Here is a 27,500-nt window from a genome sequence, read left to right on the forward strand (position 1 = left end):
TTTTTAGCTCAAAAAGTGATGCCCGGCCCTTGCGGGACTTCCTGTTGGGTTTAGCACAAAGCAGCAAGAGACTTTTTTGTACATCGTGGGCTGTTACATATGTCTACAAATTTTCGTAGCTCTAGCTGCTTCGTACAACTGAGAATTCTTCATTAAGAAGAATTTTTTTCCTTTGCAAACAAGTGCATGCCACGACAACAGCGTGCAGCGAAATAAAAAGCTTTCAATAACTTTTCATCTTCAACATCTTAAGATGAATCACACCAAGTTTGAAGATGATCGGATAAACTCTATAAGAGGAGTTCGTTAAAATAGGACCCCTATGAAATGGCCAAAAAAATGGGAACACGTTCCAAAGTAAATCAAAATGGTGGACTTTCTGTTAGGTTTAGCATATGGTTCAAAAAGAGTTTTTTGTACCTTGAGGGCTGTTACATATGTCTTTAAATTTTGGTAACTCTAGGTGAAACGTACAGCCGGGAATGCTTCATTAAGTAAGAATTTTGAAACTCAAAATTTGATGCCCCGCCTCTGGCGGACTTCCTGTTGGGTTTAGCATATGGCACCAACAGACTTTTTTGTAGGTCATAGTCTGTTACATATGTGTACCAATTTTCGTAGCTCTAGGTTAAACATACAACCGGCAATACTACGTTTAGTAAGAGTTTTGAAACTCTAAATTTGATGCCCCACCGCCGTCATATAGTATGTCGAAAACTTTAGATTTTTTACCATGGTGTTGTCCCAGGTCTTGAGATGGTACATCCCAAGTTTGAAGTCAATTGGATTAACCGTGTAGGAGAAGCAGGCAAAAGTATGACCCCTGTAAATGTGCAAAAATTGGCCAAAATTGGACATTTAAATACTCATATCTCACTTCCTGTCTATTTTAGGGTACACACATCAAAGAGGTTTTTGTTCATCTGGATGTGCTACAGGTGCCACACAATTTTCATAGCCGTCGGACAATCGTAGCGTGCCAGGGATCTGTTTAACCTATGTAGGTGGCGCTATGGAGCCATTTTTCTGTTATCACCTATGGCGACTTTAAAATATCAAATCTTTCGCCAGGCCTGACGTGTGTGTAAAGTTTGGTGAGTTTTCGTTCACGTTTAGTGTCTCAAAAATGTGATTGTTTGCGGAAAAGAATAATAACAAACTAGAGCTGCGAGCAGCTATAAAGGGCCCTCGCAACCCGGGCCACGTTGGGGTATTTGCACGTCGGGGTACTGGCATGTTGGGGTACTGTCAAATAGGAAACCATCTAAATTTTAAACGTTTTTGCCATGCTTTGTGTTTGTAAAGTTTCATGGAAAGGCCAAAAATGATGCACAATTAACAAAATAAAATCAAAATGGATTGGCACATGGCTATATAGAATACTTTTTGAATATATTAGGCATGCCTGCCAATATTCACACATCTAGCTGAATCATATAATCGGAAAGACTTAATAAAAATGTCTAGAGGGCGCTATTGAAGCATTTATTGCAAATTTAATAAGAAATCTCTAAAATATTCATGCTTATGACAAGCCTGATGTGTGTGTAAAGTTTCATGAGTTTTTGCACATGTTTAGACCAAAAAAAAAAAAGCAGCATTTTACTTGGCAAACAATGCATCGCCATGAAACGGGGTGCGACAAAATAAATAACTTTCGTTAACTTTGTATCTTAAACATCTTAAGATGAAGCACACCAAGTTTGAAGACAGTCGGATAAATTTTGTAGGAGGAGTTCGTTAAAATATGACCCCTAAAAAAGGCCACAAAAAATGGCTACAAATCCCAACGTAAATCAAAATGGCGGACTTCCTGTTTGGTTTAGCAGATGGTTCCAAGAGACTTTTTTGTACATCGTGGGCTCTTATGTATGCCTCTAAATTATCATAGCGCTAGGTGAAACGTACAACGGGGAATGCTTCGTTAAAGAGGAGTTTTTTACCTCAAAATGTGATGACCGGCCCCTACGGGACTTCCTGTTGGGTTTAGCACATGGCACCAAGAGACTTTTTTGTACATCGTGGGCTGTTAAATTTGTCTCCAAATTTTCGTAGCTCTAGCTGCTTCGTACAACTGGGAATGCTTCATTAAGAGGGAATTTTTTCCTTTGCAAACTGTGCATGCCACGGCAACAGCGTGCGACGAAATAAAAAGCTTTCAATAACTTTTCATCTTCAACATTTTAAGATGAATCACACCAAGTTTGGAGATGATCGGATAAACTCTGTAGGAGGAGTTCGTTAAAATAAGACCCCTATGAAATGGCCCAAAAAATGGCAACACGTTCCAAAGTAAATCAAAATGGCGGACTTCCTGTTCGGTTTAGCATATGGTTCAAAAAGAGTTTTTTGTACCTTGAGGGCTGTTACATATGTCTTCAAATGTTGGTAACTCTAGGTGAAACGTACAGCCGGAAATGCTTCATTAAGTAAAAATTTTGAAATGCAAAATTTGATGCCCTGCCTCTGGCGGACTTCCTGTTAGGTTTAGCATATGGCACCAACAGGCTTTTTTGTAGATCATAGTCTGTTACATATGTGTACCAATTTTCATGGCTCTCAATTAAACGTACCACCGGCAATGCTTTGTTAAGTAAGAATTTTGAAACTGTAAATTTGATGCCCCGCCACCGTCATATAGTATGTCAAAAACTTTTGATTTTTTACCATGATGTTGTCCCAGGTGTTGAGATGGTACAGCCCAAGTTTGAAGTCAATCGGGTTAACCGTGTAGGAGAAGCGGGCAAAAGTATGACCCCTGTAAATGTGCAAAAATGGGCCAAAATTGGACATTCAAATACTCATACCTCACTTCCTGTCTATTTTAGGGTACACATATCAAAGAGGTTTTTGTTCATCTGGATGTGCTACAGGTGCCACACAATTTTCGTAGCCATAGGATAATCGTAGCGGGACAGGGATCCGTTAAACCTATGTAGGTGGCGCTACAGAGCCATTTTTCTGTTATCATGTATGGCGACTTTAAAATATCAAATTTTTCGCCAGGCCCGATCTGCGTGTAAAGTTTGGTGAGTTTTCGTTCATGTTTAGTGCCTCAAAAATGTGGTTGTTTGCGGAAAAGAATAATAACAAAGAAAAAGAAGAAGAAGAAGAAGAACTAGAGCTGCGAGCAGCTATAAAGGGCCCTCGCAACCCGGGCCACGTTGGGGTATTTGCACGTCGGGGTACTGGCATGTTGGGGTACTGTCAAATAGGAAACCATCTAAATTGTAAACGTTTTTGCCATGCTTTGTGTTTTTAAAGTTTCATGGAAAGGCCAAAAACGATGCACAATTAACAAAATAAAATCAAAATGGATTGGCACATGGCTATATAGAATACTTTTTGAATATATTCGGCATGCCTGCCAATATTCACACATCTAGCTGAATCATATAATCGGAAAGACTTCATAAAAATGTCTAGAGGGCGCTATTGAGCCATTTATTACAAATAGCACAACAAATCTCTAAATAAAATATTCATGTTCTAGACAGGTCTGGTGCGTGTGCAAAGTTTTGTGAGTTTTCACCCATATTTAGACTCTCAAAAAAGCATTTTTCTTCACAAACAATGCATGGCTACAGCAAAGGCGTGTGACAAAATAAAAAAATTCAATAACTTTTCATCTTAAATATCTTAAGATGAAACACGCCAAAGAATGAAGACGATCTGATAAGTTCTGTTGAAAATATGACCCCTATAAAAGGCCCCAAAAAATGGCTACAAATACCAAAGTAAATCAAAATGGCAGACTTCCTTTTTGATTCAGCATATGGCTTTAGAAACCTTTTTGTAAGTCTTAGGCTGATAGGTATCCCAATTTTTACAAATCTAGCTGAATCATAAAACACAAAACATTTGCAAAAGCTTCATAAAAATGTCTAGAGGGCGCTATTGAACCATTTATTGCAAATTGAATAAGAAATCTCTAAAATATTCATGCTGATGACAAGCCTGATGTGTGTGTAAAGTTTCATGAGTTTTTGCACATGTTTAGACCAAAAAAAAAAAGTAACATTTTACTTGGCAAACAATGCATCGCCATGACAACGGCGTGCGACAAAATAAATAACTTTCGATAACTTTGCATCTTAAACATCTTAAGATGAAGCACACCAAGTTTAAAGACAGTCGGATAAATTTTGTAGGAGGAGTTCGTTAAAATATGACCCCTAAAAAAGGCCACAAAAAATGGCTACAAATCCCAACGTAAATCAAAATGGTGGACTTCCTGATTGGTTTAGCATATTGCTCCAAGAGACTTTTTTTGTACATCCTGAGCTCTTATGTTTGCCTGCAAATTATCATAGCTTTAGGTGTTTAATCAAAACGCAAAATATGGTGTGCAATTCCCATGCATTGCTATGGCAACAGCGTGTGACAAAATAAAAAACTTTCGATTACTTTGCATCTTAAACATCTTAAGATGAAACATACCAAGTTTGAAGACAGTCGGATAAATTTTGTAGGAGGGGTTCGTTAAAATATGACCCCTGAAAAAGGCCACAAAAAATGGCAACAAATCCCATCATAAATCAAAATGGCGGACTTCCTGTTTGGTTTAGCCCATGGTTCCAAGAGACTTTTTTGTACATCGTGGGCTCTTATGTATGCCTGCAAATTATCATAGCGCTAGGTGAAACGTACAACCGGGAATGCTTAGTTAAAGAGGAGTTTTTTAGCTCAAAATGTGATGCCCGGCCCCTGGGGGACTTCCTGTTGCGTTTAGCACATGGCACCAAGAGACATTTTTGTAGATCCTGGGCTGTTACATATGTCTACAATTTTTCATAGCTCTAGCTGCTTCGTACAACTGGGAATGCTTCATTAAGAAGGATTTTTTTCCTTTGCAAAAAGTGCATGCCACGATAACAGCATGTGACGAAATAAAAAACTTTCAATAACTTTTCATTTTCAACATCTTAAGATGAATCACACCAAGTTTGAAGATGATCGGATAAACTCTGTAGGAGGAGTTTGTTAAAATATGACCCCTATGAAATGGCCATAAAAAATGGCAACACATTCCAAAGTAAATCAAAATGGCGGACGTCCTGTTAGGTTTAGCATATGGTTCAAAAAGAGTTTTTTGTAAATCGAGGGCTGTTATATACCTCTACAAATTTTGGTAACTCTAGGTGAAACGTACAGCCGGGTATGCTTTGTTAAAGAGGAGTTTTTTTTAGCTCAAAATGTGATGCCCGGCCCCTGGGGGACTTCCTGTTGGGTTTAGCACAGGGCACCAGGAGACTTTTTTGTACATCTTGGGCTGTTACATATGTCTACAAATTTTCGTAGCTCTAGCTGCTTCGTACAACTGGCAATGCTTCTTTAAGGATATTTTTTTTCCTTTGCAAACAGTGCATGCCATGACAACAGCGTGCGACGAAATACAAAGCTTTCAATAACTTTTCATCTTCAACATCTTAAGATGAATCACACCAAGTTTGAAGATGATCGGATAAACACTGTAGGAGGAGTTCGTTAAAATAAGACTCCAATGAAATGGCCAAAAAAATGGCAACACGTTCCAAAATAAATCAAAATGGTGGACTTCCTGTTAGGTTTAGCATATGGTTCAAAAAGAGTTTTTTGTAGGTCATAGCCTGTTACATATGTGTACCAATTTTCGTAGCTCTAGATTAAACGTACAACCGGCAATGCCTCGTGAAGTAAGAATTTTTAAACTCTAAATTTGATGCGCCGCCGCCGTCATATAGTATATCAAAAACTTTTCATTTTTCACAATGATGTTGTCCCAGGTGTTGAGATGGTACATCCCAAGTTTGAAGTCAATCGGGTTAACCGTGTAGGAGAAGCGGGCAAAAGTATGACCCCTGTAAATGTGCAAAAATTGGCAAAAATTGGACATTTAAATACTCATACCTCACTTTCTGTCTATTTTAGGGTACACACTTCAAAGAGGTTTTTGTTCATTGGGATGTGCTACAGGTGCCACACAATTTTCATAGCCGTCGGACAATCGTAGCGGGACAGGGATCCGTTTAACCTATGTAGGGGGCGCTAAGGAGCCATTTTTCTGTTATCATGTATGGCGACTTGAAAATATCAAATTTTTCGCCAGGCCTGATGTGCGTGTAAAGTTTGGTGAGTTTTCGGTCACGTTTAGTGTCTCAAAAATGCGATTGTTTGCGGAGAAGAATAATAATAAGAATAACTAGAGCTGCGAGCAGCTATAAAGGGCCCTCGCAACCCGGGCCACGTTGGGGTATTTGCACGTCGGGGTACTGGCATGTTGGGGTACTGTCAAATAGGAAACCATCTAAATTTTAAACGTTTTTGCCATGCTTTGTGTTTGTAAAGTTTCATGGAAAGGCCAAAAATTATGCACAATTAACAAAATAAAATCAAAATGGATTGGCACATGGGTATATAGAATACTTTTTGAATATATTAGGCATGCCTGCCAATATTCACACATCTAGCTGAATCATATAATCGGAAAGACTTCATAAAAATGTCTAGAGGGCGCTATTGAAGCATTTATTGCAAATTTAATAAGAAATCTCTAAAATATTCATGCTTATGACAAGCCTGATGTGTGTGTAAAGTTTCATGAGTTTTTGCACATGTTTAGACCCCCAAAAAAAAAGCAGCATTTTACTTGGCAAACAATCCATCGCCATGAAACAGCGTGCGACAAAATAAATAACTTTTGATAACTTTGCATCTTAAACATCTTAAGATGAAACACACCAAGTTTGAAGACGGTCGGATGAACTTTGTACGAGGAGTTCGTTAAAATATGACAACTGAAAAAGGCCACAAAAAATGGCAACAAATCCCATCGTAAATCAAAATGGCAGACTTCCTGTTTGGTTTATCACATGGTTCCAAGAGACTTTTTTGTACATCGTGGGCTCTTATGTATGCCTGCAAATTATCATCGCGCTAGGTGAAACGTACAACCGGGAATGCTTCGTTAAAGAGGAGTTTTCTAGCTCAAAATGTGATGCCCGGCCCCTGGGGGACTTCCTGTTGGGTTTAGCACATGGCACCAAGAGACTTTTTTGTACACTGTGGGCTGTTACATATGTCTACAATTTTTTGTAGCTCTAGCTACTTCGTACAACTGGGAATGCTTCATTAAGAGGGATTTTTTTCCTTTGCAAAAAGTGCATGCCACGACAACAGCGTGCGACGAAATAAAGAGCTTTCAATAACTTTTCATCCTCAACATCTTAAGATGAGTCACACCAAGTTTGAAGATGATCGGATAAACTCTGTAGGAGGAGTTCGTTAAAATATGACCCCTATGAAATGGCCCAAAAAATGGCAACACATTCCAAAGTAAATAAAAATGGCGGACATCCTGTTAGGTTTAGCATATGGTTCAAAAAGAGTTTTTTGTACCTCGAGGGCTGTTATATACCTCTACAAATTTTGGTAACTCTAGGTGAAACGTACAGCCGGGTATGCTTTGTTAAAGAGGAGTTTTTAGCTTAAAATGTGATGCCCGGCCCCTGGGGGACTTCCTGTTGGGTTTAGCACAGGGCACCAAGAGACTTTTTTGTACATCTTGGGCTGTTACATATGTCTACAAATTTTCGTAGCTCTAGCTGCTTTGTACAACTGGCAATGCTTCTTTAAGGATATTTTTTTTCCTTTGCAAACAGTGCATGCCATGACAACAGCGTGCGACGAAATACAAAGCTTTCAATAACTTTTCATCTTCAACATCTTAAGATGAATCACACCAAGTTTGAAGATGATCGGATAAACACTGTAGGAGGAGTTCGTTAAAATAAGACCCCAATGAAATGGCCAAAAAAATGGCAACACGTTCCAAAATAAATCAAAATGGCGGACTTCCTGTGAGGTTTAGCATATGGTTCAAAAAGAGTTTTTTGTAGGTCATAGCCTGTTACATATGTGTACAAATTTTCGTAGCTCTAGATTAAACGTACAACCGGCAATGCTTCATGAAGTAAGAATTTTTAAACTCTAAATTTGATGCGTCGCCGACGTCATATAGTATATCAAAAACTTTAGATTTTTTACAATGATGTTGTCCCAGGTGTTGAGATGGTCCATCCCAAGTTTGAAGTTAATCGGGTTAACCGTGTAGGAGAAGCGGGCAAAAGTATGACCCCTGTAAATGTGCAAAACTGGGCCAAAATTGGACAGTCAGATGATCATACCTCACTTTCTGTCTATTTTAGGGTACACACATCAAAGAGGTTTTTGTTCATCTGGATGTGCTACGGGTGCCACACAATTTTCGTCGCCATAGGACAATCGTAGCGGGACAGGGATCCGTTTAACCTATGTAGGTGGCGCTATGGAGCCATTTTTCTGTTATCATGTATGGCGACTTTAAAATATCAAATTTTTCGCCAGGCCTGATGTGCGTGTAAAGTTTGGTGAGTTTTCGTTCACGTTTAGCGTCTCAAAAATGCGATTGTTTGCGGAGAATAATAATAATAAGAATAATAATAATAAGAATAATAATAAGAAGAATTCCTACAAAAACAATAGGGCCTCGCAGCGGCACCGCCGCCACCGCTGCTCGGGCCCTAATAATAAGAAGAATTCCTACAAAAACAATAGGGCCTCGCAGCGGCACCGCCGCCGCCGCTGCTCGGGCCCTAACTAGAGCTGCGAGCAGCTATAAAGGGCCCTCGCAACCCGGGCCACGTTGGGGTATTTGCATGTCGGGGTACTGGCATATTGGGGTACTGTTTCATAGGAAACCGTCTAAATTGTAAATGTTTTAGACATGCTTTGTGTTTGCAAAGTTTCATGGAAGGCCAAAAATGATGCACAATTGAAAATCAAAATGGATTGGCACATGGCTATAGAATACTTTTTGGAGGTATTAGGCTGATAGGTATGCCTCCCAATATTCACACATCTAGCTGAACCATATAATCGGATATACTTCATAAAACTATCTAGACAACGCTATTGAGCCATTTATTACAAATTGCACAACAAATTATAAAATATTCATGTTCATGAGAGATCTGATCTGTGTGCAGTTTTGTGAGTTTTTCCCCGTGTTTAGACTAAAAAAAAAAATCTTTGCAAACAATGCATCCCTAAAGCAAAGGCATGTGGCAAAATAAAAAATTTCAATAACTTTTCATCTTAAATATCTTAAGATGAAACATGCCAAAGAATGAAGACGATGTGATAAGTTTTGCAGAAAATATGACCCCTATAAAAGGCCCCAAAAAGTGGCTACAAATACCAAAGTAAATCAAAATGTCAGACTTCCTGTTTGGTTTAACATATGGTTCCAAGAGACCTTTTTTGTACATCGTGGGCTCTTATGTATGCCTCCAAATTATCAAGAAAAGAAGTTGGGTTTAGCACTTGACACCAAGAGACTTTTTTTAAACATCGTGGGCTGCTACATATGTCTACAAATTTTCGTAGAATACTTTTTGGAGGTATTAGGCTGATAGGTATGCCTCCCAATATTCACACATCTAGCTGAATCATATAAAAAACGTTTTTCTTTGCAAACGATGCATCGCTACAGCAAAGGCGTGCAACAAAATAAAAAATTTCAATAACTTTTCATCTTAAATATCTTAAGATGAAACGCGCCAAAGAATATATGACGCCTATAAAAGGCCCCAAAAATGGCAACAAATACCAACGTTAATCAAAATGGCAGACTTCCTGTTTGGTTTAGCATATGGCTTTAGAAACTTTTTTGTAAGTCTTAGGCTGATCTCCCAATATTCACACATCTAGCTGAATCATATAAAAAACATTTTTCTTTTCAAACAATGCATCGCTACAGCAAAGGCGTGCGACAAAATAAAAAATTTCAATAACTTTTCATCTTAAATATCTTAAGATGAAACGTACCAAAGAATATATGACGCCTATAAAAGGCCCCAAAAATGGTATCAAATACCAAAGTTAATCAAAATGGCAGACTTCCTGTTTGGTTTAGCATATGGCTTTAGAAACTTTTTTGTAAGTCTTAGGCTGATAGGTATCCAAATTTTTTCACATCGAGCTGAATCATACATTTCCAAAAGCTTCATAAATATGTCGAGATGGCGCTATTGAGCCATTTATTGAAAATTGCAGAAAAACTCTCTAAAATATTCATGCTTATGACAAGCCTGATGTGTGTGTAAAGTTTCATAAGTTTTTGCACATGTTTAGATAAAAAAAAAAAAGCAGCATTTTACTTGGCAAACAATGCACCGCTATGGCAACGGTGTGCGACAAAATAAAACACTTTCGATAACTTTGTATCTTAAACATCTTAAGATGAAGCACACCAAGTTTGAAGACAGTCGGATAAATTTTGTAGGAGGAGTTCGTTAAAATATGACCCCTAAAAAAGGCCACAAAAAATGGCTACAAATCCCAACGTAAATCAAAATGGCGGACTTCCTGTTTGGTTTAGCAGATGGTTCCAAGAGACTTTTTTGTACATCGTGGGCTCTTATGTATGCCTCTAAATTATCATAGCGCTAGGTGAAACGTACAACCGGGAATGCTTCGTTAAAGAGGAGTTTTTTACCTCAAAATGTGATGACCGGCCCCTACGGGACTTCCTGTTGGGTATAGCACATGGCACCAAGAGACTTTTTTGTACATCGTGGGATGTTAAATTTGTCTCCAAATTTTCGTAGCTCTCGCTGCTTCGTACAACTGGGAATGCTTCATTAAGAGGGAATTTTTTCCTTTGCAAACTGTGCATGCCACGGCAACAGCGTGCGACGAAATAAAAAGCTTTTAATAACTTTTCATCTTCAACATCTTAAGATGAATCACACCAAGTTTGGAGATGATCGGATAAACTCTGTAGGAGGAGTTCGTTAAAATAAGACCCCTATGAAATGGCCCAAAAAATGGCAACACATTCCAAAGTAAATCAAAATGGCGGACGCCCTGTTAGGTTTAGCATATGGTTCAAAAAGAGTTTTTTGTACCTTGAGGGCTGTTACATATGTCTTCAAATGTTGGTAACTCTAGGTGAAATGTACAGCCGGGAATGCTTCATTAAATAAGAATTTTGAAACACAAAATTTGATGCCTCGCCTCTGGCGGACTTCCTGTTAGGTTTAGCATATGGCACCAACAGGCTTTTTTGTAGATTATAGTCTGTTACATATGTGTACCAATTTTCATAGCTCTAGGTTAAACGTACCACCGGCAATGCTTCGTTAAGTAAGAATTTTGAAACTGTAAATTTGATGCCCCGCCACCGTCATATAGTATGTCAAAAACTTTAGATTTTTTACCATGGTGTTGTCCGAGGTCTTGAGATGGTACATCCCAAGTTTGAAGTCAATCGGGTTAACCGTGTAGGAGAAGCGGGCAAAAGTATGACCCCTGTAAATGTGCAAAAATGGGCCAAAATTGGACATTCAAATACTCATACCTCACTTCCTGTCTATTTTAGGGTACACATATCAAAGAGGTTTTTGTTCATCTGGATGTGCTACAGGTGCCACACAATTTTCGTAGCCATAGGACAATCGTAGCGGGACAGGGATCCGTTAAACCTATGTAGGTGGCGCTACAGAGCCATTTTTCTGTTATCATGTATGGCGACTTTAAAATATCAAATTTTTCGCCAGGCCTGATCTGCGTGTAAAGTTTGGTGAGTTTTCGTTCATGTTTAGTGCCTCAAAAATGTGGTTGTTTGCGGAAAAGAATAATAACAAAGAAAAAGAAGAAGAACTAGAGCTGCGAGCAGCTATAAAGGGCCCTCGCAACCCGGGCCACGTTGGGGTACTTGCACGTCGGGGTACTGGCACGTTGGGGTACTGTCAAATAGGACAAGGACCATCTAAAATGTTTTTGACAAGCCTTGTGTGTGCAAAGTTTAATCAAAACGCAAAATATGGTGCGCAATTCCCAAAATAAATTCAAAATGGCGGACTTCCTTTTAGGTTTAGCATACGGCTACAGAATACTTTTTGTAGGTCTTAAGCTAATAGGTATGCCTCCCAGTTTTCACAAATCTAGGTCAAGTCATCTTTAGTTGTGTATCGCTTGAATCATACAATTGGAAATGCTCCATAAAAATGCATAGAGGGCGCTATTGAGCACAACGTTGGGTTACTTGCACGTCGGGGTACTGGCACGTCGGGGTACTGTTACATGGAACAAGGACCATTTAAAATGTTAGTTTTTTCCATGCCGTGTCTGTGCAAAGTTTCATGAAAAAGGCCAAAAATGATGTATAATTCCCAAAATAAAATCAAAATAGCGGTCTTCCTCTTTGGTTTGGCAAATGGCTACATAATACTTTTTTGTAGGTCTAGCATAATCATACAATCGGAAATGCTTTGTAAAAATGTCTAGAGGGCGCTATTTATTGCAAATTGCACAATAAATCTCTGAAAATTCATGTTCATGACAAGTCTGATGTGTTTGCAAAGTTTCATGAGTTTTCATGTGTATAAAAAAAAAAAAAGCAGCACTTGACAAACAATGCATTGCTATGGCAACAGTGTGTTACAAAATAAAAAACTTTCGATTACTTTGCATCTTAAACATCTTAAGATGAAACACACCAAGTTTGAAGACAGTCGGATACATTTTGTAGGAGGGGTTCGTTAAAATATGACCCCTGAAAAAGGCCACAAAAATGGCAACAAATCCCATCATAAATCAAAATGGCAGACTTCCTGTTTGGTTTAGCACATGGTTCCAAGAGACTTTTTTTTGTACATCATGGGCTCTTATGTATGCCTGCAAATTATCATAGCGCTAGGTGAAACGTACAACCGGGAATGCTTCGTTAAAGAGGAGTTTTTTAGCTCAAAATGTGATGCCCGGCCCCTGGGGGACTTCCTGTTGGGTTTAGCACATGGCACCAAGAGACTTTTTTGTACATCCTGGGCTGTTACATATGTCTACAATTTTTCGTCGTTCTAGCTGCTTCGTACAACTGGGAATGCTTCATTAAGAAGGATTTTTTTCCTTTGCAAAAAGTGCATGCCACGACAACAGCGTGTGATGAAATAAAAAACTTTCAATAACTTTTCATTTTCAACATCTTAAGATGAATCACACCAAGTTTGAAGATGATCGGATAAACACTGTAGGAGGAGTTCGTTAAAATAAGACCCCAATGAAATGGCCAAAAAAATGGCAACACGTTCCAAAATAAATCAAAATGGTGGACTTCCTGTTAGGTTTAGCATATGGTTCAAAAAGAGTTTTTTGTAGGTCATAGCCTGTTACATATGTGTACCAATTTTCGTAGCTCTAGATTAAACGTACAACCGGCAATGCTTCGTGAAGTAAGAATTTTTAAACTCTAAATTTGATGCGCCGCCGCCGTCATATAGTATATCAAAAACTTTTCATTTTTCACAATGATGTTGTCCCAGGTGTTGAGATGATACATCCCAAGTTTGAAGTCAATCGGGTTAACCGTGTAGGAGAAGCGGGCAAAAGTATGACCCCTGTAAATGTGCAAAAATTGGCAAAAATTGGACATTTAAATACTCATACCTCACTTTCTGTCTATTTTAGGGTACACACTTCAAAGAGGTTTTTGTTCATTGGGATGTGCTACAGGTGCCACACAATTTTCATAGCCGTCGGACAATCGTAGCGGGACAGGGATCCGTTTAACCTATGTAGGGGGCGCTAAGGAGCCATTTTTCTGTTATCATGTGTATGGCGACTTTAAAATATCAAATTTTTCGCCAGACCTGATGTGCGTGTAAAGTTTGGTGAGTTTTCGGTCACGTTTAGTGTCTCAAAAATGCGATTGTTTGCGGAGAAGAATAATAAGAATAAGAAGAATAATAATAAGAAGAATTCCTACAAAAACAATAGGGCCTCGCAGCGGCACCGCCGCCGCCGCTGCTCGGGCCCTAATAATAATAAGAATTCCTTGAAAAACAATAGGGACCTCGCAGCGGTCGCTGCTCGGGCCCTAATAAGAATTCCTTCAGGAACAATAGGGACCTCGCAGCGGTCGCTGCTCGGGCCCTAATAATAACTAGAGCTGCGAGCAGCTATAAAGGGCCCTCGCAACCCGTGCCACGTTGGGGTATTTGCACGTCGGGGTACTGGCACGTTAGGGTACTGTTTCATAAGAAACCGTCTAAATTGTAAATGTTTTCCCATGCTTTTTGTGTTTGTTCACATTGCTATGGAATGCTTTGTCGAGGTATTCGGCTGATAGGTATGCCTCCCAATATTCACACATCTAGCTGAATCATATAAAAAAAAAAAAATTCTTTGCAAACAATGCATCGCTACAGCAAAGGCGTGCCACGTTGGGGTACTTGCACGTCGGGGTACTGGCACGTTGGGGTACTGTCAAATAGGACAAGGACCATCTAAAATGTTTTTGACAAGCCTTGTGTGTGCAAAGTTTAATCAAAACGCAAAATATGGTGCGCAATTCCCAAAATAAATTCAAAATGGCGGACTTCCTTTTAGGTTTAGCATACGTGTTTGTGGTTAAGTGCTACAGAAGTAAATGTGTCTTAACAACCTCATGATTGAATGTGTTTTCAATTCTCTAGGATGTGATTGGATTGTATCAATTAAATGTTCTTATAACTGATTCAGTGAGTAGTAAAAATAGTGTGTCAAGTATAATGACATGAAATATAAGGAATACAAAAAACAAAACAAGAACCCTCTAAATTACACATTTTGTTCCAGGCTTTATGTGCGTGCATAGTTTGAGTATACACCTAGGTTTAGGCCAGGAGTGTTCAAACCTTTTGCAAAGAGGGCCGGGTATGGTAAGGTGAAAATGTGTGGGGCCTAATCAACCATTTAGTTTAGCCTGACATAATTTTTTTACATGCATATGTAAATATATATATGTGGACAAATGTGTACATATGTCTACAAATTTTTGTAGCTCGAGCTGCTTCGTCCAACTGGGAACGCTGCATTAAGAAGGATTTTTTTTTCCTTTGCCAACAGTGCATGCCACGACAACAGCGTGCGACGAAATAAAAAGCTTTCAATAACTTTTCATCGTCAACATCTTAAGATGAATCACACCAAGTTTGAAGATGATCGGATAAACTCTGTAGGAGGAGTTCGTTAAAATAAGACCCCTATGAAATGGCCAAAAAAATGGCAACATGTTCCAAAGTAAATCAAAATGGCAGACTTCCTGTTAGGTTTAGCATATGGTTCAAAAAGAGTTTTTTGTACCTCGAGGGCTGTTACATATGTCTTCAAATTTTGGTCACTCTAGGTGAAACGTACAGCCGGAAATGCTTCATTAAGTAAAAATTTTGAAATGCAAAATTTGATGCCCTGCCTCTGGCGGACTTCCTGTTAGGTTTAGCATATGGCACCAACAGGCTTTTTTGTAGATCATAGTCTGTTACATGTTACATGCCTCCCAGTTTTCACAAATCTAGGTCAAGTCATCTTTAGTTGTGTATCGCTTGAATCATACAATTGGAAATGCTCCATAAAAATGCATAGAGGGCGCTATTGAGCACAACGTTGGGTTACTTGCACGTCAGGGTACTGGCACGTTGGGGTACTGTTACATGGAACAAGGACCATTTAAAATGTTAGTTTTTTCCATGCCTTGTCTGTGCAAAGTTTAATGAAGAAGGTCAAAAATTATGTATAATTCCCAAAATAAAATCAAAATAGCGGACTTCCTCTTTGGTTTGGCAAATGGCTACATAATACTTTTTTGTAGGTCTAGCATAATCATACAATCGGAAATGCTTCATAAAAATGTCTAGAGGGCGCTATTTATTGCAAATTGCACAATAAATCTCTGAAAATTCATGTTCATGACAAGTCTGATGTGTTTGCAAAGTTTCATGAGTTTTCATGTGTATAAAAAAAAAAAAAAGCAGCACTTGACAACTGTTACATGGAACAAGGACCATTTAAAATGTTAGTTTTTTCCATGCCTTGTCTGTGCAAAGTTGAATGAAAGAGGCCAAAAATGATGTATAATTCCCAAAATAAAATCAAAATAGCGGACTTCCTCTTTGGTTTGGCAAATGGCTACATAATACTTTTTTGTAGGTCTAGCATAATCATACAATCGGAAATGCTTCATAAAAAGGTCTAGAGGGCGCTATTTATTGCAAATTGCACAATAAATCTCTGAAAATTCATGTTCATGACAAGTCTGATGTGTTTGCAAAGTTCCATGAGTTTTCATGTGTATAAAAAAAAAAAAGCAGCACTTGACAAACAATGCATTGCTATGGCAACAGCGTGTTACAAAATAAAAAACTTTCGATTACTTTGCATCTTAAACATCTTAAGATGAAACACACCAAGTTTGAAGACAGTCGGATAAATTTTGTAGGAGGGGTTCGTTAAAATATGACCCCTGAAAGTTTTTCCTTGCCCGGTTGGAGGGTTAGATCAGGGGATGTCGCAACTTGTTTGTGGTTAAGTGCTACAGAAGTAAATGTGTCTTAACAACCTCATGATTGAATGTGTTTTCAATTCTCTAGGATGTGATTGGATTGTATCAATTAAATGTTCTTATAACTGATTCAGTGAGTAGTAAAAATAGTGTGTCAAGTATAATGACATGAAATATAAGGAATACAAAAAACAAAACAAGAACCCTCTAAATTACACATTTTGTTCCAGGCTTTATGTGCGTGCATAGTTTGAGTATACACCTAGGTTTAGGCCAGGAGTGTTCAAACCTTTTGCAAAGAGGGCCGGGTATGGTAAGGTGAAAATGTGTGGGGCCTAATCAACCATTTAGTTTAGCCTGACATAATTTTTTTACATGCATATGTAAATATATATATGTGGACAAATGTGTACATATGTCTACAAATTTTTGTAGCTCGAGCTGCTTCGTCCAACTGGGAACGCTGCATTAAGAAGGATTTTTTTTTCCTTTGCCAACAGTGCATGCCACGACAACAGCGTGCGACGAAATAAAAAGCTTTCAATAACTTTTCATCGTCAACATCTTAAGATGAATCACACCAAGTTTGAAGATGATCGGATAAACTCTGTAGGAGGAGTTCGTTAAAATAAGACCCCTATGAAATGGCCAAAAAAATGGCAACATGTTCCAAAGTAAATCAAAATGGCAGACTTCCTGTTAGGTTTAGCATATGGTTCAAAAAGAGTTTTTTGTACCTTGAGGGCTGTTACATATGTCTTCAAATTTTGGTCACTCTAGGTGAAACGTACAGCCGGAAATGCTTCATTAAGTAAAAATTTTGAAATGCAAAATTTGATGCCCTGCCTCTGGCGGACTTCCTGTTAGGTTTAGCATATGGCACCAACAGGCTTTTTTGTAGATCATAGTCTGTTACATATGTGTACCAATTTTCGTAGCTCTAGATTAAACGTATAACCGGCAATACTTCAGATGAAACATGCCAAAGAATGAAGACAATCTGATAAGTTTTGTAGAAAATATGAGGCCTATAAAAGGCCCCCAAAAAATGGCTACAAATAGCAAAGTAAATCAAAATGCCGGACTTCCTGTTTGGCTTAGCATATGGTTCTAAAAGACTTTTTTGTACATCGTGGGCTCTTATGTATGCCTCCAAATTATCATAGCGCTAGGTGAAAGGTACAACCGGGAATGCTTCGTTAAAGAGGAGTTTTTTAGCTCAAAAAGTGATGCCCGGCCCTTGCGGGACTTCCTGTTGGGTTTAGCACAAAGCAGCAAGAGACTTTTTTGTACATCGTGGGCTGTTACATATGTCTACAAATTTTCGTAGCTCTAGCTGCTTCGTACAACTGAGAATTCTTCATTAAGAAGAATTTTTTTCCTTTGCAAACAAGTGCATGCCACGACAACAGCGTGCAGCGAAATAAAAAGCTTTCAATAACTTTTCATCTTCAACATCTTAAGATGAATCACACCAAGTTTGAAGATGATCGGATACACTCTGTAAGAGGAGTTCGTTAAAATAGGACCCCTATGAAATGGCCAAAAAAATGGGAACACGTTCCAAAGTAAATCAAAATGGTGGACTTTCTGTTAGGTTTAGCATATGGTTCAAAAAGAGTTTTTTGTACCTTGAGGGCTGTTACATATGTCTTTAAATTTTGGTAACTCTAGGTGAAACGTACAGCCGGGAATGCTTCATTAAGTAAGAATTTTGAAACTCAAAATTTGATGCCCCGCCTCTGGCGGACTTCCTGTTGGGTTTAGCACATGGCACCAACAGACTTTTTTGTAGGTCATAGTCTGTTACATATGTGTACCAATTTTCGTAGCTCTAGGTTAAACATACAACCGGCAATACTACGTTTAGTAAGAGTTTTGAAACTCTAAATTTGATGCCCCACCGCCGTCATATAGTATGTCGAAAACTTTAGATTTTTTACCATGGTGTTGTCCCAGGTCTTGAGATGGTAGATCCCAAGTTTGAAGTCAATTGGATTAACCGTGTAGGAGAAGCAGGCAAAAGTATGACCCCTGTAAATGTGCAAAAATTGGCCAAAATTGGACATTTAAATACTCATATCTCACTTCCTGTCTATTTTAGGATACACACATCAAAGAGGTTTTTGTTCATCTGGATGTGCTACAGGTGCCACACAATTTTCATAGCCGTCGGACAATCGTAGCGGGCCAGGGATCTGTTTAACCTATGTAGGTGGCGCTATGGAGCCATTTTTCTGTTATCACCTATGGCGACTTTAAAATATCAAATTTTTCGCCAGGCCTGACGTGTGTGTAAAGTTTGGTGAGTTTTCGTTCACGTTTAGTGTCTCAAAAATGTGATTGTTTGCGGAAAAGAATAATAACAAATAACTAGAGCTGCGAGCAGCTATAAAGGGCCCTCGCAACCCGGGCCACGTTGGGGTATATGCAAGTCGGGGGACTTGCACGTTGGGGTACTGTTAAATAGATAAGGACCATGGAAAATAGAAATGCATTTGCCGTGCCTTGTGTGTAAAAAGGTGCAGTAAAAGGCCAAAAATGATGCACAATTCCCAAAATAAATTCAAAAGTGTGGACTTTCTGATGTGTGTGCAAAGTTTCATGAAAAGTCGCTCGTTTGATATTCAAAACCAGCATCTGTTCATTTGAAAACATTGCATGGCACAGAGATGGTGTGTGATCAAATAAAAAGCTTTTTGATGACTCTTAATGTGGTGTCGCTGTGCAACACATATGTATTCATGACATAGTGAAGTATTGTGACAGTTTTGTAGGGTCCAGCAAACAGTAAATGTGTGACAGTTATTCAAGAAAAAATGTAGCTTTGAAGCAGGTTAACCAATGACATCATCTAAAGGGGAAAAAAGCACATGAGCAAGCATAGGTATAAGTAGAGGAGAAAAAGAGACGAAAGAAGTGCGAGAGATGGAACAGGAGAGGAATGCAGCTGTTTATGTATAGCTGTTGTAACAGGACAGATTAAATAACACTTTAACCTGGGGTTAACAGCGCCCTAGGACAGATAAACTCTTTAGTGTAAAAGTTTTCTGGGACAGATGAATCCCTTGGGGTCAAAGAGTTTGGGTTAGCACATAGTCTGTCTTAGGATAATGTAACCTCCATGGATGAATTAGTCCTAGGACGCTTTGACCTGCGGGCTAAAACTTCAGGGGGGTTAACCTGTCCTGTTATATTGTGATCATCGTCTTCGTGCATGTCCTCAGTGGCTTCTTCTGTCTGTGTGGCAGCATTTGATACATCTGTAGAACAAAAAAGAATGAAGAATCATGTTAGATCTGTGAAGTTTGGTTGTCTTAGGTGTAGTTTACAGAACAGTCGTGTGCATATTTTTAGCATGGTAGTGTCTTAATACAAATGCATATTATGTAATGCACTGTATATGGATATTACAGACGTAATATTTGACGGTGATCTTATATTCATAGTTTTTGCCCGTTAATAAATAATATAGCTAGTAAGTAATAAGACACGCAAAAATGGTATAGTTGAATCATCTGGGTCAAAAAGCAATGTTTTAGGATTGTGTGATGAAATGATGAATAAAAGTAAGGATACGACAGGTACATAAATGGTTATGTAAGTGTAACGTGTTGGTGCAAAACGTTGTGGTCGTGTTGCATGTTACTCAATGGCTGTGTGTGTCAAAACGAGTTTATTTGAAAGAATATACAAATATATACACACGGACATATATATTTATACAGTATAACAGTACCGCATGTATTGGTTTTAAGGAAAGAGTTGAAAAGCAGTGTTCAGAAAAAAGCATAAGACGCACAAAGTACCATTTCACTACATGTAATAAGTTGTCAAGTAGACATGTGAATTAAGTGGTTAAGATAGTGGCTACTGTGCAAGTAAGCTTCAATTGTCTCTAAAAGGTTAGCATATGTGTTCTACATGATATCAATGGCTAGACGTGCTCGTGGAGAAACATTACAAACAGAAAAACACACTAAAGGTGCCTTTAACAAACCTGTTAATAAATGAGAACTTAATACATATATGTATGGCATACTGTATATGATTGAGAAAGTTGTCCTGTTTAGTTTATGTATTGTATACTTACGGAAAAAAGTTGGCAATCTTTGCGTATGGAGATGATTAGAGGGTCTTTATCAAAAGAGAATTTGCTTGGTGATTTGTTCATGTTCTGTAGAAAAGCAAAGGAGTAGAAATAAATACAGTATCATACTTCATAAACATACAAGAAATTTGTAGCTGTATTAACCATTGTTGGTATTTGAAGTGATAATTTAGGAATAGAAGTGTAGTGATTGCAGAATTTATAGAGTGCTTACCTTGTATGACTTTGTAGATGGAAATGTCTTTTGTTGAAAGAGCTCTTTGTTGTCTACTATATATGCAAGGACAAGCATAAGTAGGTGTGGTTATGAAGTACTTGACCATTGAAATAAAGCAGTGGTATCAAATGTATGGACCGTGGTTTGGCTCAGGCCTGCAAAGGGGTTTAATGTGGCACAAGAGATAATCTTGTAAGGTACAAAAAATAATAATAATATAATAGGTATGCCTCTGAGTTTTCACAAATCTAGGTCAAGTCAAGTCATCTTTAGTTATTTCGCGCTTGAATCATCCAATCGGAAATGCTCCATAAAAAATGTATAGAGGGTGCGATTTATTGCAAATTGCACAAGAAATCTCTAAAAATTCATGTTAATGACAAGTCTGATGTGTGTGCAAAGTTTTACGAGTTTTCACACATGTATAGATAAAAAAAAACAAAGCAGCACTTTACTTGGCAACCAATGCATCGCTATAGCAGCAGCGTGCGACAAAATAAAAAACTTTCGATAAATTTGCATCTTAAACATCTTAAGATGAAACACACCAAGTTTGAACACGGTCGGATGAATTTTGTAGGAGGAGTTAAAATATGACCCCTAAAAAAGGCCACAAAAAAAGGCTACAAATCCCATCATAAATCAAAATGGCGGACTTCCTGTTTGGTTTAGCACATGGTTCCAAGAGACTTTTTTGTACATCGTGGGCTCTTATGTATGCCTCTAAATTATCATAGCGCTAGGTGAAACGTACAACCGGGAATGCTTCGTTAAAGAGGAGTTTTTTAGCTCAAAATGTGATGCCCGGCCCCTACGGGACTTCCTGTTGGGTTTAGCACATGGCACCAAGAGACTTTTTTGTACATCGTGGGCTGTTACATTTGTCTCCAAATTTTCGTAGCTCTAGCTGCTTCGTACAACTGGGAATGCTTCATTAAGAAGGAATTTTTTCCTTTGCAAACTGTGCATGCCACGGCAACAGCGTGCGACAAAATAAAAAGCTTTCAATAACTTTTCATCTTCAACATCTTAAGATGAATCACACCAAGTTTGGAGATGATCGGATAAACTCTGTAGGAGGAGTTCGTTAAAATATGACCCCTATGAAATGGCCCAAAAAATGGCAACACGTTCCAAAGTAAATCAAAATGGCGGACTTCCTGTTCGGTTTAGCATATGGTTCAAAAAGAGTTTTTTGTACCTTGAGGGCTGTTACATATGTCTTCAAATATTGGTAACTCTAGGTGAAATGTACAGCCGGGAATGCTTCATTAAGTTAGAATTTTGAAACACAAAATTTTATGCCTCGCCTCTGGCGGACTTCCTGTTAGGTTTAGCATATGGCACCAACAGGCTTTTTTGTAGATTATAGTCTGTTACATATGTGTACCAATTTTCGTAGCTCTAGATTAAACGTACCACCGGCAATGCTTCGTTAAGTAAGAATTTTGAAACTGTAAATTTGATGCCCCGCCACCGTCATATAGTATGTCAAAAACTTTAGATTTTTTACCATGATGTTGTCCCAGGTGTTGAGATGGTACATCCCAAGTTTGAAGTCAATCGGGTTAACCGTGTAGGAGAAGCGGGCAAAAGTATGACCCCTGTAAATGTGCAAAAATGGGCCAAAATTGGACATTCAAATACTCATACCTCACTTCCTGTCTATTTTAGGGTACACATATCAAAGAGGTTTTTGTTCATCTGGATGTGCTACAGGTGCCACACAATTTTCGTAGCCATAGGACAATCGTAGCGGGACAGGGATCCGTTAAACCTATGTAGGTGGCGCTACAGAGCCATTTTTCTGTTATCATGTATGGCGACTTTAAAATATCAAATTTTTCGCCAGACCCGATCTGCGTGTAAAGTTTGGTGAGTTTTCGTTCATGTTTAGTGCCTCAAAAATGTGGTTGTTTGCGGAAAAGAATAATAACAAAGAAAAAGAAGAAGAAGAAGAAGAAGAAGAAGAAGAAGAATAACTAGAGCTGCGAGCAGCTATAAAGGGCCCTCGCAACCCGGGCCACGTTGGGGTATTTGCACGTCGGGGTACTGGCATGTTGGGGTACTGTCAAATAGGACAAGGACCATCTAAAATGTTTTTGACAAGCCTTGTGTGTGCAAAGTTTAATCAAAACGCAAAATATGGTGTGCAATTCCCAAAATAAATTCAAAATGGCGGACTTCCTTTTAGGTTTAGCATACGGCTACAGAATACTTTTTGTAGGTCTTAGACTAATAGGTATGCCTCTGAGTTTTCACAAATCTCGGTCAAGTCAAGTCATCTTTAGTTATTTCGCGCTTGAATCATCCAATCGGAAATGCTCCACATGGCTACATAATACTTTTTTGTAGGTATTAGGCTGATAGGGGTCTGTCCTAATTTTCACAAATCTAGCAGAATCATACAATCGGAAATACTTCATAAAAATGTCTAGAGGGCGCTATTTATTGCAAATTGCACAATAAATCTCTAAAAATTCATGTTCATGACAAGTCTGATGTGTTTGCAAAGTTTCATAAGTTTTCACACATGTATAGATAAAAAAACAAAGCAGCACTTCACTTGGCAAACTGCATCGCTATAGCAGCAGCGTGCGACAAAATAAAAAACTTTTGATAACTTTGCATCTTAAACATCTTAAGATGAAACACACCAAGTTTGAAGACGGTCGGATGAACTTTGTACGAGGAGTTCGTTAAAATATGACAACTGAAAAAGGCCACAAAAAATGGCAACAAATCCCATCGTAAATCAAAATGGCAGACTTCCTGTTTGGTTTATCACATGGTTCCAAGAGACTTTTTTTGTACATCGTGGGCTCTTATGTATGCCTGCAAATTATCATCGCGCTAGGTGAAACGTACAACCGGGAATGCTTCGTTAAAGAGGAGTTTTCTAGCTCAAAATGTGATGCCCGGCCCCTGGGGGACTTCCTGTTGGGTTTAGCACATGGCACCAAGAGACTTTTTTGTACACTGTGGGCTGTTACATATGTCTACAATTTTTTGTAGCTCTAGCTACTTCGTACAACTGGGAATGCTTCATTAAGAGGGATTTTTTTCCTTTGCAAAAAGTGCATGCCACGACAACAGCGTGCGACGAAATAAAGAGCTTTCAATAACTTTTCATCCTCAACATCTTAAGATGAGTCACACCAAGTTTGAAGATGATCGGATAAACTCTGTAGGAGGAGTTCGTTAAAATATGACCCCTATGAAATGGCCCAAAAAATGGCAACACATTCCAAAGTAAATAAAAATGGCGGACATCCTGTTAGGTTTAGCATATGGTTCAAAAAGAGTTTTTTGTACCTCGAGGGCTGTTATATACCTCTACAAATTTTGGTAACTCTAGGTGAAACGTACAGCCGGGTATGCTTTGTTAAAGAGGAGTTTTTTAGCTTAAAATGTGATGCCCGGCCCCTGGGGGACTTCCTGTTGGGTTTAGCACAGGGCACCAAGAGACTTTTTTGTACATCTTGGGCTGTTACATATGTCTACAAATTTTCGTAGCTCTAGCTGCTTCGTACAACTGGCAATGCTTCTTTAAGGATATTTTTTTTCCTTTGCAAACAGTGCATGCCATGACAACAGCGTGCGACGAAATACAAAGCTTTCAATAACTTTTCATCTTCAACATCTTAAGATGAATCACACCAAGTTTGAAGATGATCGGATAAACACTGTAGGAGGAGTTCGTTAAAATAAGACCCCAATGAAATGGCCAAAAAAATGGCAACACGTTCCAAAATAAATCAAAATGGCGGACTTCCTGTGAGGTTTAGCATATGGTTCAAAAAGAGTTTTTTGTAGGTCATAGCCTGTTACATATGTGTACAAATTTTCGTAGCTCTAGATTAAACGTACAACCGGCAATGCTTCATGAAGTAAGAATTTTTAAACTCTAAATTTGATGCGTCGCCGACGTCATATAGTATATCAAAAACTTTAGATTTTTTACAATGATGTTGTCCCAGGTGTTGAGATGGTCCATCCCAAGTTTGAAGTTAATCGGGTTAACCGTGTAGGAGAAGCGGGCAAAAGTATGACCCCTGTAAATGTGCAAAACTGGGCCAAAATTGGACAGTCAGATGATCATACCTCACTTTCTGTCTATTTTAGGGTACACACATCAAAGAGGTTTTTGTTCATCTGGATGTGCTACGGGTGCCACACAATTTTCGTCGCCATAGGACAATCGTAGCGGGACAGGGATCCGTTTAACCTATGTAGGTGGCGCTATGGAGCCATTTTTCTGTTATGTATGGCGACTTTAAAATATCAAATTTTTCGCCAGGCCTGATGTGCGTGTAAAGTTTGGTGAGTTTTCGTTCACGTTTAGCGTCTCAAAAATGTGATTGTTTGCGGAGAATAATAATAATAAGAATAATAATAATAAGAATAATAATAAGAAGAATTCCTACAAAAACAATAGGGCCTCGCAGCGGCACCGCCGCCGCCGCTGCTCGGGCCCTAATAAGAATTCCTTCAGGAACAATAGGGACCTCGCAGCGGTCGCTGCTCGGGCCCTAAAAAGAAGAAGAACTAGAGCTGCGAGCAGCTATAAAGGGCCCTCGCAACCTGGGCCACGTTGGGGTACTTGCATGTCGGGGTACTGGCACGTTGGGGTACTGTCAAATCGGACAAGGACCATCTAAAATGTTTTTGACAAGCTTTGTGAGTGCAAAAGGCCAAAGATGGTGTGCAATTCCCAAAATAAATTTAAAATGGCGGACTTCCTTTTAGGTTTAGCATACGGCTACAGAATACTTTTTGTAGGTCTTAAGCTAATAGGTATGCCTCCCAGTTTTCACAAATCTAGGTCAAGTCATCTTTAGTTGTGTATCGCTTGAATCATACAATTGGAAATGCTCCATAAAAATGCATAGAGGGCGCTATTGAGCACAACGTTGGGTTACTTGCACGTCAGGGTACTGGCACGTTGGGGTACTGTTACATGGAACAAGGACCATTTAAAATGTTAGTTTTTTCCATGCCTTGTCTGTGCAAAGTTTAATGAAAGAGGCCAAAAATGATGTATAATTCCCAAAATAAAATCAAAATAGCGGACTTCCTCTTTGGTTTGGCAAATGGCTACATAATACTTTTTTGTAGGTATTAGGCTGATAGGGGTCTGTCCTAATTTTCACAAATCTAGCAGAATCATACAATCGGAAATACTTCATAAAAATGTCTAGAGGGCGCTATTTATTGCAAATTGCACAATAAATCTCTAAAAATTCATGTTCATGACAAGTCTGATGTGTTTGCAAAGTTTCATGAGTTTTCACACATGTATAGATAAAAAAACAAAGCAGCACTTCACTTGGCAAACTGCATCGCTATAGCAGCAGCGTGCGACAAAATAAAAAACTTTCGATAACTTTGCATCTTAAACATCTTAAGATGAAACACACCAAGTTTGAAGATGGTCGGATGAACTTTGTACGAGGAGTTCGTTAAAATATGACAACTGAAAAAGGCCACAAAAAATGGCAACAAATCCCATCGTAAATCAAAATGGCAGACTTCCTGTTTGGTTTAGCACATGGTTCCAAGAGACTTTTTTGTACATCGTGGGCTCTTATGTATGCCTGCAAATTATCATCGCGCTAGGTGAAACGTACAACCGGGAATGCTTCGTTAAAGAAGAGTTTTCTAGCTCAAAATGTGATGCCCGGCCCCTGGGGGACTTCCTGTTGGGTTTAGCACATGGCACCAAGAGACTTTTTTGTACATTGTGGGCTGTTACATATGTCTACAAATTTTTGTAGCTCTAGCTACTTCGTACAACTGGGAATGCTTCATTAAGAGGGATTTTTTTCCTTTGCAAAAAGTGCATGCCACGACAACAGCGTGCGACGAAATAAAGAGCTTTCAATAACTTTTCATCCTCAACATCTTAAGATGAGTCACACCAAGTTTGAAGATGATCGGATAAACTCTGTAGGAGGAGTTCGTTAAAATATGACCCCTATGAAATGGCCCAAAAAATGGCAACACATTCCAAAGTAAATAAAAATGGCGGACATCCTGTTAGGTTTAGCATATGGTTCAAAAAGAGTTTTTTTGTACCTCGAGGGGTGTTATATACCTCTACAAATTTTGGTAACTCTAGGTGAAACGTACAGCCGGGTATGCTTTGTTAAAGAGGAGTTTTTTAGCTCAAAATGTGATGCCCGGCCCCTGGGGGACTTCCTGTTGGGTTTAGCACAGGGCACCAAGAGACTTTTTTGTACATCTTGGGCTGTTACATGTCTACAAATTTTCGTAGCTCTAGCTGCTTCGTACAACTGGCAATGCTTCTTTAAGGATATTTTTTTCCTTTGCAAACAGTGCATGCCATGACAACAGCGTGCGACGAAATACAAAGCTTTCAATAACTTTTCATCTTTAACATCTTAAGATGAATCACACCAAGTTTGAAGATGATCGGATAAACACTGTAAGAGGAGTTCGTTAAAATAAGACCCCAATGAAATGGCCAAAAAAATGGCAACACGTTCCAAAATAAATCAAAATGGCAGACTTCCTGTGAGGTTTAGCATATGGTTCAAAAAGAGTTTTTTGTAGGTCATAGCCTGTTACATATGTGTACCAATTTTCGTAGCTCTAGATTAAACGTACAACCGGCAATGCTTCATGAAGTAAGAATTTTTAAACTCTAAATTTGATGCGTCGCCGACGTCATATAGTATATCAAAAACTTTAGATTTTTTACAATGATGTTCTCCCAGGTGTTGAGATGGTCCATCCCAAGTTTGAAGTTAATCGGGTTAACCGTGTAGGAGAAGCGGGCAAAAGTATGACCCCTGTAAATGTGCAAAACT

This window comes from Festucalex cinctus, chromosome 10 (assembly GCF_051991245.1).
Source record: "Festucalex cinctus isolate MCC-2025b chromosome 10, RoL_Fcin_1.0, whole genome shotgun sequence".
In the NCBI taxonomy this organism is placed as follows: Eukaryota; Metazoa; Chordata; class Actinopteri; order Syngnathiformes; family Syngnathidae; genus Festucalex; species Festucalex cinctus.